An 11,989-nucleotide genomic window follows, 5' to 3' on the forward strand; every position below is an offset into this window, starting at 1 on the left:
TTCCAGGCCCGAGCTGGGGGAACGTGCGATGACCCAGGCGGGAAGCTGCGCCCCGTCCGAGTCAGACTCGGTCGTTGCGGCCCGCTGAGGCTCGCTTCGTTTCCGTAAAGCGGGGGTCGGGGGCGCGGCGCTGTGCCGGCGACTTGCCCGCGCGAGGCACGCGCGCTGAGGCCCAAGCGGGAAGCTGCGCCCCGTCCGAGTCAGACTCGGTCGTTGCGGCCTGCCGGTCTCGCGCTGCGGCCAGGATGCGGAGTTGGATCGACACTGGTGGGAGCCAGGAGGTCGAAGGGGTTCCGGCCGCCCCTCCGTTCTCAGCGCCGCTGTCACCCAGACGGGAAGCTGGCGAGTCAGACTCGGTCGGTGCGGCCCGCTGTGGCCAGCTGGCAACTAGCTACGGAAGGGTACCGGCGCTCCCGACGAACCCGCCGGGGGGCTGGTGACCAACGCTGCGTTCGGCGCTTATTGCTGCGACCGGGAGGGAAGCTGCGCCCCGTCCGAGTCAGACTCGGTCGTTGCGGCCCTCCCGAGCCCGCACACCTCACGCGGAGGGTCATACGCCACCGGCGGCACGAAAGACGCCTCCCACCACGCGGCAGTCGGGAAAGGCTATTCGGATAGTCGAGCAGAGTGGGACAGCACATCCCGCGGTGCCGTCTGGTTAGGCAAGGGTTTGAGAAACAGCATTCGCGGTAGACCGGCGCGGCCGGCGGACGCCCACGCGGCGTGCCGCGATCAGATCGGGCGCTCGGCCTCCGTTGATTTCCTCTAGGTGCGTGATTCGGGGCCGTACGGTCGCGCCAAGGCCTGCGGGGGCGGCGCGTAGCGCACGCTCTCGCGGCGGCCGAGGCGCTAGAGTGCGACCCGCAAGTGGGGAGGAACCGTCCACCCAACGCCGGCGCGAGCCGGGGCCGGTGGGGGCCCTACCAAGGCGGGTCATGAGTGCCAGTCGGTCAGTTCGGGAGAAGGGGAGGGTACTCGGAGGCCCGCCGGGAGCAGACGGGGGTCCGGAAGCTGAGGGGGTGAAGGACGGCGGCCGGGAGCAGACGGCCGTCCCCGGGAGGGGGGTGTTTGTTTACGTGCGGACGCCGGGAGCAGGCGGCCGTCACGCGATTCTGCCAGTCGTTCCCACCGGCCTGTGTTTAAGGAGGCGGCCGGTCCTCCGTCCTTGAATGGATAACATTCGCAGATTTTCGCCCGGCCTGTGTTTAAGGAGGCGGCCGGTTCCTCCGTCCTTGGATGGATAACATTCGCAGATTTTCGCCCGGCCGGTGGTTTAAGGAGGCGGCCGGTTCCTCCTTCCTTGGATGTAGAACATTCGCAGATTTTCGCCCGGCCTATGTTTAGTGAGGCGGCCGGTCCTCCACGGAGAGCGACCCGCAAGTGGGGAGGAACCGTCCACCCAACGCCGGCACGAGCCGGGGCCGGTGGGGGCCCTACCAAGGCGGGTCTCATTGCCTGTCGGTCAGTTCGGGAGAAGGGGGGGGGGGTACTCGGAGGCCCGCCGGGAGCAGACGGGGGTCCGGAAGGTGAGGGGGTGAAGGACGGCGGTCGGGAGCAGACGTCCGTCCCCGGGAGGGGGTGTTCGTTCACGTGCGGACGCCGGGAGCAGGCGGCCGTCACGCAATTCTGCCAAACGTTCCCACCGGCCTGTGTTTAAGGAGGCGGCCGGTCCTCCACGAGATTCTGCCAAACGTTCCACCGGCCTGTGTTTAAGGAGGCGGCCGGACCTCCACGAGATTCTGCCAAACGTTCCACCGGCCTGTGTTTAAGGAGGAGGAATATTCTGTTTGCACACCATTCGCTGCGACTACTGCGGTAACTGCTTGTAGGGACCCACTGTGCAGCATGCAGGAAGGCTTTTTATCAAACACGCCCACTTAACAGGTCATCACAGGTGGTTCCAATCACACAATAAATCAAGATGCTGTCATAAGAAAATAACACGATTTAAACATATTCTGACAAAACATACAATAGGAAAATGTATAATTGAGAGCATCTCTCAACAGAGACAAAATTGGAAAGACTATTTGTTGACAGTGTCTGTGAGTTACTTCAACCCAAAAGTTCACATAAATTACACATAGCTAATGTTGACCACAAAATGGCATGTGAGCTTGCCAGGAGTCCTGGAATATTCTGATCTGTAGACAGATGCGTTACCCATTGCTCCACGAGCCCCACAGGAATATGTGGCTTGTAAGCTTGTGTGCAACACTTTGCAAAAATGAAAAAAAAAAAAAGGGTGACATTATTTGAATATGCCATGATGCTTTATCCATTGCGCCACTAAACCTAAGTTACGGCTACTGACCGTAAACTTGTGTGGAAAATTGTCATTGTCCAAAAGATGGTAGTTTAGCAATATGAAGCAAGGGAGAAATTCAAGGTAATTTGATTATGCCATGACCCGGATTCGAGCCGGGGTTGCTGCGGCCACAACGCAGAGTACTAACCACTATACGATCATGGCCAATATGCACAACCTATTTAACGCTACTACATATAGGCCATGATTGTGTAGTGGTTAATGGTGTTCGATTCGAATCCGGGTTATGGTTTAATCAAATTACCTTGTTGAATTTGTCTGCTGGTCACTGTTGCTAAACAGCCTTTCTTTGGACAATGACAGTTTTCCAGACAAGTTTACAGTCGATACAGTCTTGTAGGGTGAGTGGCGCAATGGATGACACATGACGGCAAGTGATGAGAATCAAAACAACAGATTTAAGAGACCCAAGGTAAGTTAATTCAACCCGTTTCGTTTCAATTGACAGCCCATGTGACATGCACCTCAGATAAAATTGCGCTAGTTGATCAACAGCAATGTTTTAACGAAGAGATCATCTGGGAGTTGAACCCTGGACCTCTCACACCCAAAGCAAGATTCATACCCCTAGACCACCGGTGTCAAACTCGAGGCCCGGAGGCCAGTTATGGCCCACCGTATCATTTTCTGTGGCCCGCAACAACAAATTGTGCAATTGTACAAGTACGGCAGGCAGGTTCTGCTTGACATCGGCAAAAGCGAGTTTTGTCGGTTTTTGGACTTTGATGCGGGAACATCAAAGGAGCTCGGACTGCTACGTCCTGAAGCGTCGCCGGGCTCGTCTGCTATTCCTCCCCCGGTTGGGAAGCGTCGAAAGCGGTGTGCGAGGAGGCTGAAGAGGGGCAAACGCGGGGGCGTCCGGGCCAGGCTGGCGGCCAGCCCTGCTCGCCCGGCCGTGCCTTCCATTCTTCTGGCGAATGTTCGATCGCTGGACAACAAAATGGATTACATTCGCCTGCTGCAATCTACAAACCGGACAGTGCGGGACTGCTGTGTGCTCGTGTTCACTGAGACTTGGTTGACTGTCAACATTCCGGACTCTGCCGTACATCTGGAGCGGCTAGCGTGCTATCGGGCGGATCGGGCCATTGTACAAGGGGGGAAATCTTGTGGAGGTGGAATATGCGTCTACATCCGTGACGAATGGTGCCGGGACTCTGTAGTGGTATGCAAGCACTGCTCGCCACTGGCGGAGTTCGTGATCATTAAGTGCCGTCCTTTTTACCTGCCAAGGGAATTTAACGCGATTCTGCTAGTCGCGGTTTACATCCCGCCTTCCAACATCGAAGGCGACAGGGTCACGGCTCTTAGTGAACTGTACCAGGCTGTCAGTGAACAAGAGACAGCGCACCCTGACGGTTTCACCATCTTCGCTGGGGATTTTAATCATGCTAACCTGATGTCTGTTTTTCCGAGGCTTCACCAGCATGTTAATTTTCCTACGCGTGGCGACAGCTTCCTGGACCGGGTCTACTCTTCGCATAAAGGAGCTTTCAAAGCCGCCCCCCTCCCCCATCTTGGACTTTCTGACCATATCACTGTTATGCTTTTGCCCGCATACAGACAAATGGTGAGAGCGTCCAGGCCGGTTCGCAAGCAGGTACGGGTGTGGCCTGAGGGTGCCTCTGATGCACTGCGTGACTGCTTTGGCTGTACTGACTGGAACATGTTTAGGAGGGCTGCCACTTGCGACGATCGGACAGACATTGGGGAGTATACTGACTCTGTTTCCTCCTACATCAGGAAGTGTATTGATGATGTGACTCTCTCAAAATCCATCGTCACTCGGGCTAATCGGAAGCCATGGCTGACAGGGGCTGTCTTCAGGCTGCTGAGGGCCAGGGACATAGCCTTTAGAGCAGGGGATGAGGCTGGCTTGAGGACTGCGAGGGCCGACCTGTCCCGGGGCATCAAAGAGGCAAAGAGGGCGTTCTCGTGCAAAATTACCGCCCACTTCAAGGACAGCAGGGACGCACGGAGCCTTTGGCAGGGCATTCAGACCATCACGGATTACAAGCCCGCGCCGCAGAGCTGTGAAGGCGACGTCCGTCTGCTCAATGACCTCAACCGCTTCTTTGCTCGCTTCGACGCTCAGAACAGCACTTGCCCGCTGAAGGCCACTCCCCCTTCACACGAGCTGCCCCTGTGCCTCTCCGCCGACAGCGTGAGGAGGGCGCTTGCCGCCATCAACATCCGTAAGGCGGCGGGCCCTGACATCATCCCGGGTCGGGCGCTGAAGGACTGCGCTGGTGAGCTGACGGATGTCTTCACGGACATCTTTAACACTTCCCTGCAGCAGGCCATCGTCCCGTCGTGTTTCAAAGCTGCCACCATCGTACCTGTGCCGAAGAAACCCGCTCCGTCCTGCTTCAATGACTACCGCCCCGTGGCACTTACGCCCATCATCATGAAGTGCTTTGAGCGGCTTGTCATGGAGCACATCCGATCCGTTCTCCCGCCCACCATTGACCCCTTCCAGTTTGCGTACCGAGCCAAGCGGTCTTCTGAGGATGCCATCTGCTCTGCCCTCCACTCGGCCCTCACCCACCTGGAGAGGAGGGACTCGTATGTGAGATTGCTGTTTGTGGACTTCAGTTCTGCCTTCAACACCATTGTGCCACAACGCCTCATCAGCAAACTTGACGCGCTGGGCCTCAGTACCTACCTCTGCAACTGGCTACTGGACTTCCTCTGTCAGAGGCCACAGGTAGTACGTGTTGGCGACAAAATCTCCGCCAGCATCACGCTGAGCACGGGGGCCCCCCAAGGCTGCGTGCTCAGTCTGCTGCTCTTCACCCTCCTGACGCATGACTGCACTGCAACCTACAGCGACAACCGTATCGTGAAGTTTGCTGACGACACGACTCTGGTGGGTCTCATCACCAAGGGAGACGAGACTCAATACAGGCTGGAGGTTGACCTTCTGACCACGTGGTGCAGGGACAACAACCTCCTGCTGAACGTCGACAAGACCAAGGAGATTGTTGTGGACTTCCGGAAGGGTCACACCCAACTCCTGCCGCTGACCATCGACGGTGCTGTGGTGGAGCGAGTGAGCAGCGCCAAGTTCCTGGGGGTGCACATCAGTGAGGATCTCTCCTGGTCCACCAACACCGCATCACTGGCAAAGAAAGCCCAGCGCCGCCTGTACTTCCTGCGGAAACTTAGGCGAGCGGGCGCTCCTCCGGCCGTCATGACTGCATTTTACCGCGGCACCATTGAGAGCGTCCTCTCCAGCTGTATTGCTGTTTGGGGTGGCGGCTGCACTGACTACAACTTGAAGGCCCTGCAGCGCATAGTGAACACGGCTGGTAAGATTGCTGGTGCTTCGCTCCCCTCCTTGAAGGACATTTACACCTCCCATCTCACCCGCAAGGCGACCACGATTGTGAGTGATGCGAGTCACCCCGCTCACTCTTTGTTCGAGCTTCTGCCCTCTGGGAAGAGGTACAGAAGTCTGCGCTCCCGCACCTCCAGACTCTCAAACAGCTTCATACTCCAGGCTGTTAGGATCCTGAACTCGCTCCCCCGTTCTGCGTAGCGTCCTGTACTTTCACTGTCTGAACTGTCTGAATGCACACTGGCTCTTATTATTTATTATTTGTTATTACTCTTATTTATTGTTTGTGCCTTTTTGTTTATGATGTTTTTTACTTTTGCGCTATGCTTGCTGGCTCCGTTATTTATTGTGTTATCTGTTTATTTATTATTTATTCATCACTCTTACTATTGATTGTTAGAATTTTTGCCTTCTTGTTTTTATATTGTGTCGCGTACATGTATGTCTATCGTGTTATGTGTCTCGTCACCGTGGGATAGAGAAAAACGTAATTTCGGTCTCTTTGTGTGTTGTGACATGTGGAGAGATTGACAATAAAGCTGACTTTGACTTTGACTTTTGACTTTAAATTCATGTCATACTAAAATTTCAAATTGTCGTAACTTTCAAGAATCTTCTTAAAACTATTTGTGAAATATTTGAAACGTTTCCACTCATCTGATTTGAAAAAACAATTATTTCCAGCCACGGTATTGTGTATCCCTGGAGGCAGAGCACCCGACATAAAAGCTAATCTAAGGGCGCTAGCTCGCAATAGGTCTAGTCAACAGCGTAGGTCCAACAACACTAGCCACTCAGATATAGTGATACACGGTGGCTCCAATGATATATTTCAAGCATATATTGGCTCAATTGATAATCTTACAAATGGATTGAATGCGACATTGTTAAATGCCATCGACTCGGTAGCGCCACTACGTCTGAAAACTCGCCGTAGAAAGCCTACTACACAGATCACAGGTGAAACACAAACGCTTAAGCAATTATGTAGAAAGCATGAACGAAAATGGCGTTGAACCAAACTTGAGGTTTTCCATCAGGCATGGCGCGACAGCCTCCTGAAATACAAAGATGCGCTTATTTTAGCAAAAACTAATTATTTCTCGCAAATTATTAATCTCAATAAAAACAATCCTAAATACTTATTTGATACAGTGGCAAAGCTGACGCGGTGCCATCCGACCTCCGATAGCTCCTTCCACTCAGCCGACGGGTTCATGAAATTTTTCGCTTGAAAGATTGAATCCATTAGGGATGAGATCAAGATGACAGTTCCAATCGCTCAGTCGAGACCGCCCATTACCGGCGCTGCCGAACATGCAATAACCCTATCAAATTTTAAAAGTGTGTCCCTTGAAAGGCTTACGCAATTGGTTAGTGCGGCTAAACAAACGACATGTTCACTCGACCTGCTTCCAGCCAAACAATTCAAAGAATTATTTCAAATTTTAGGACCGTCTGTCTTAAATATAATTAATCTGTCTGTCTCCTCTGGTATAGTGCCAACAGCCTTTAAAACCGCTATCATTAAACCGCTACTTAAGCGACCAAATCTCGACCCGGACTGTCTCAGTAATTATAGGCCGGTTTCAAATCTCCCATTCATAGCAAAAACACGAGTAGTCCATGGTAATGCGACCTCTGAGCTCTATAACGTTACTTGTGGTGTCCCGCAGGGATCGGTACTCGGACCAATTCTATTGAACACGTATATGATTCCGCTTGGCGACATAATACATAAATATAACATTAGTTTTCAATGTTACGCTGATGACACTCAATTATATATGCCGTTATCGATGACAAATCCGCGGGACTGTTCTAATCTTGAGGCGTGCCTTGCGGAGATCCATCAATGGATGTCTCTCAATTTCCTTCGTCTTATCCCAGATAAAACTGAGATGTTGATAATTGGTCCAGCTTGTTATCACCACTTATTTAAGGAAACCACTATAACTATGGATACCTGTACTATCACTCAGAGCGATACTGTATCTAATCTCGGGGTAATCTTTGACCAAACTCTCTCCTTTCAAAAGCACATTAAGAACATAACTAAAATTGCGCTTTTTCACCTCCGTAATATTGGTAAGATTCGTCCGATTCTCTCGACCGGTGATGCGGAAACTATTATACATGCATTTATTATGTCGCGCCTGGATTACTGTAACACATTGTCAAAGTCAAAGTCTGCTTTATTGTCAATTTCTTCACATGTCAAGACATACAAAGAGATCAAAACTGCGTTTCCTACTATCCAACGGTGGAGACGAGACATATTACACCCAATTGGTCCACAGACAAACAAAACATTCAAGTAAACAATACACAAAGTAAAAATAAGAAGGCACATAGTATATAAATGTATTATTTATTTATATAAAGGTCGGTCCACGAAAATATTTCTGACACGTAACCGGTCCGTGGCGCTAAAAAGGTTGGGGACCACTGATTTAGTAGAAGGCGGCTACAGATAAAAGTTTGAGTTCATTTTGAAAAACCTACAGGTCACTCACTTAAGTTCAGATGCACGCACAACCAATCCAGCTATATAATGACTCTGCTGCAAACATAGGTTAACACACTTGGGTTGAGAACCGAACCCCGGTCTTTTACGCGACAAGTAGAGATACTATCCACGATACTAACGAGGAACATGCCCTGTGTTGGGCCAAGATGGACTGCTTGGCAGGAGAAAGGAAAGGGAAGAGGCAGAAAGGGGAACGCTCACAGAACACACGCGTGCATAACTATTATGTGGATAATAACCATCTGTAAACTTTTCTGAAACAGTACTGAAATGGGGCAATCTGCTCGTCTGGTTCATATATGCCTGCCTTCAGGTTTAGAGGGCACTACCTTTAGGGGGAGCATTAGAGGTTAGGGTTAAAGGTGAGGGGGTTACCGTTAGCGAGTTAGCAGGTAAGGGGTTAATTATTAGGGTTTGGTTATTGTTACGGTTTTAGAGTTAGCGTTAGGGGTTGAAGTTAGGGAATTAGGAGCCTTAGGCCAACCAGATTCCATTTATTCCATTAATTAAGACACATTCAGTCTTCAGGTCCATGTCACATGGGCTACCAATCGGAATGTAACGGGGTCAGCTGGTCTACTATGGGGCTCATTGGTACGGGGGAATGAATCTTGCATGATTCTTGCTTAGGGTGCATGATTGCCCGGGTTTAGCTCCCGGACGAGCTCTTCTTGCAAACACTGTTGTCTATCATTATGTGGAGCGTTTGACAGGCCAACGTTACACGGAATGTAACATGTCAAAAAAAGTCAAAAAAGTCAAAAGTCAGCTTTATTGTCAATCCCTTCATATGTCAAGACACACAAAGAAACCGAAATTCCTTGTGGTCATGGTCTGCCAGGTCTCGTTTTGGCTCGTTGGTCTAGGGCAGGGGTGGGCAAACTACGGCCCGCGGGCCACATCCGGCCCACGGGACCGTTTAATCCGGCCCGCCAACCCTGAACAAATTGTATTATTAAACTTTTTTTTTTTTTGTCATTTTGCCTGCAATGACTGCGTTTTCCCAGTAGATGGCGAAGCGCTCGCCTGCGCATTTACTACCGGAAGCCGTGTCAGAAAGCTCGGTGCACACTCACAAGTGCGTGTACGTACTCAGTAGTACGGACTTGGCGCACTCTCGCTCTATTCGTATCAGTCCCGAATTTAGAGCGTGGGCTTTGACGACAGCATTCTTATAATTCGCGCGCTGAGCTTTCAGATGCAGTTTTGCGCTAAAGCCACCCACAAACCTTCCCCTGGAATCCTTCCATTAAAATGAGTGGCCCGAAAAAAAGAAGTGAGTGCCGAGTGTTTAAAAAAGAGTGGCCGATTTGGCTCGACGTACGCGACGTGACGTTCAGCCACATCAACATCAACCCGTCACAGATCAAGGTAAACGGACCAACACCTCGGATCTCGCCTAAGAATTGCCACAACAAATTTTACTCCAGACTATGACGCACTAGCAAAAAAGGGACACCAACAACACTGTTCCCACTGAAAATGAACGGGAGGCTCTCAAGTTTATTGTAAAAAAATGCATTTTGAATATGATTTGTACACATAGCAGGGATTGAAACTAGCGACCATTCTCATTTTCAAACAATGCAGGATGCTCAAGGACATTGATGCACCACCTATTTGCGACTAATCTTAACCTGTAAAGTTCTTAAGTGTTTCCCGTTTCCTCACCTCTGTTACCAGGTGTTTGCGAGTTAAAACTCTGCTCTGATTTTCAGATACCCCTCACCGTGTTGCTGTTTTGATTACTTTATTTGGATGTATGCTTTCACCGATTCTTCAAGATGATATATTTGGTCAGAATGTTTGCCGTTTGATGTGATCCCATAAGATAAACATCTTTCATTAATCTGACCTGCAGGCACTGAAGTGATGGAGATTGTTATTCATAATAACAGTGTCGTATTTTATGAGAATCACTGATAGCAGTTTTTTAGTGATTTTTTTTTTTTTTAATGCTGTTAATGAATGCATTTGTTTTCAAAAAACTTGTTTGGAATATCCATGCTTTACTACCTACTAAAGGCCAAGATCTTTTATGCAATGACCTTTACAGGTCGCTTATATGACTTCACACAACGCCTATACCATCTGCTCCTGGTCCGGCCCTCCGGTCCAAATTTAGAACCCAGTTCGGCCCGCGAGTCAAAAAGTTTGCCCACCCCTGGTCTAGGGGTATGATTCTCGCTTTGGGTGTGGGAGGTCCTGGATTTAACTCCCAGACGAGCCCTTCTTTAAAACATTGCTGTTGATCAACTAGCCCAATTTAATCATGGGCGCTAGCCCGAATCCATACACGGTGGATGGCGGCAGTGATATTTGAGAAGTGAAATGAAGTTTATTGGATTTGCTGACAATGTGCAATTATTATTTCAACAAAAGAAGGCAGGTACATAAATTTAGTAGATACTCGTTTTGCAGAAATAACAGCCTCTAGACGAGTGGTTCTTAACCTGGGTTTGGTCGAACCCTGGGGGTTCGGTGAGTCGGTTTCAGGGGTTCAGCAGAGCCTCCGCTGGAGAGGTCCGAACACACCTGATTTATATATCCGCATATCTGAACTGGTCTCGCAAAGGCAAAAGCAGACGTCACACTGATTTGCTGGTATGTCATTTCTTGTGAATTCATGCATTGTGTTGGTTTTATTCTGTGAACAAGGTGATGTTCATGCACGGCTCATTTTGTGTGCCAGTTAGAAAACATCTATGTCTTGAATTTGAAAAAACACATGTATTTTTTTTCACTAACGAGGGGTTCGGTGATTGCGCATATGGAACTGGTGGGATTCGGTACCTCCAACAAGGTTAAGAACCACTGCTCTAAACACTTCCTATAGCTTCCAATGAGAGTGTGGATTCTGGTTGAAGGTATAATGGTCCATTCTTCTTGACAAATCTGTAACTACTATAAACTTCATTTCACTTCTCAAATATCACTGTGTCTGTCTGCTATATGATATATTTAACTGAAATTGCTGATCCGAAAAGCCAAGGATTTATAGAGAAAATCTTGAAATTGATTAGGGGTGCCCAAACTCTTGCATATGACAAAATATTTGAGGTCAGACCGAGACCAGAACTGAGATCACTGGATTCAGAGTCTAGAGCACTCATGGAACCCTCAGGTGTGGGGAAGCATGCAAATTCATGGGGCAGCACACAAGCTGCTGCCATCTGCAAATTTTTCCCAGCTAAATGACAAATTATTTGAGGTCCCACCGAGACTTGAACTCAGATCACTGGATTCAGAGTCCAGAGTGCTCACCATTACACCATAGCACCCTGGCAATGACTGAAGGAGGAGCATAATTTTTCTGAGCACAAGGCGCTCATTTTACGAAATTGACAAAAGTAGTGGAGGCAGGGCTTACACACTCATAGGACTGTACACAAAGTACTGAATTGGAATTTTCAAATGTTTGTTCCATGTAAATGACAACAAATTGGAAGTTCCACCAAGACTTGAACTTGGATTGCTAGATTCAGAGTGCTCACAATCACAGCATGCAAACATTATTTGATTGATTGATTGATTGACAGATTGATTGACATATTGGTTGATTGACAGATTGATTGATTGCGAAAGGATAGCAAAGAATGAGAATATCATCGAATGACAAGATGAACAATATAAGCAACTCGAAATAAGCGATATGGGCATGAAATGATTTTAACGTTCATAAGGGGTGACCATGAACCAACAGATTAAGCTCCAGTAGTTTGTACCCTGATAAATTGCACTCACTGAATGTCTTCTTGCATGGATGAACTGGAGGCAGTTCTGGAGTGGG

At 49.4% G+C, this 11,989-nt stretch overlaps 1 non-coding gene across 1 annotated transcript; it reads right to left on the reverse strand.

Moving 5' to 3' along the window:
- Positions 1 to 11,408: 11,408 nt before the first annotated feature.
- Positions 11,409 to 11,480, reverse strand: trnaq-cug (transfer RNA glutamine (anticodon CUG)). Its single transcript has one exon. It is a non-coding gene; the product is annotated as a tRNA-Gln (tRNA).
- Positions 11,481 to 11,989: the final 509 nt, after the last annotated feature.

The sequence above is a fragment of the Syngnathus typhle genome, unplaced genomic scaffold (genome assembly GCF_033458585.1).
Source record: "Syngnathus typhle isolate RoL2023-S1 ecotype Sweden unplaced genomic scaffold, RoL_Styp_1.0 HiC_scaffold_27, whole genome shotgun sequence".
Classification (NCBI taxonomy): Eukaryota; Metazoa; Chordata; class Actinopteri; order Syngnathiformes; family Syngnathidae; genus Syngnathus; species Syngnathus typhle.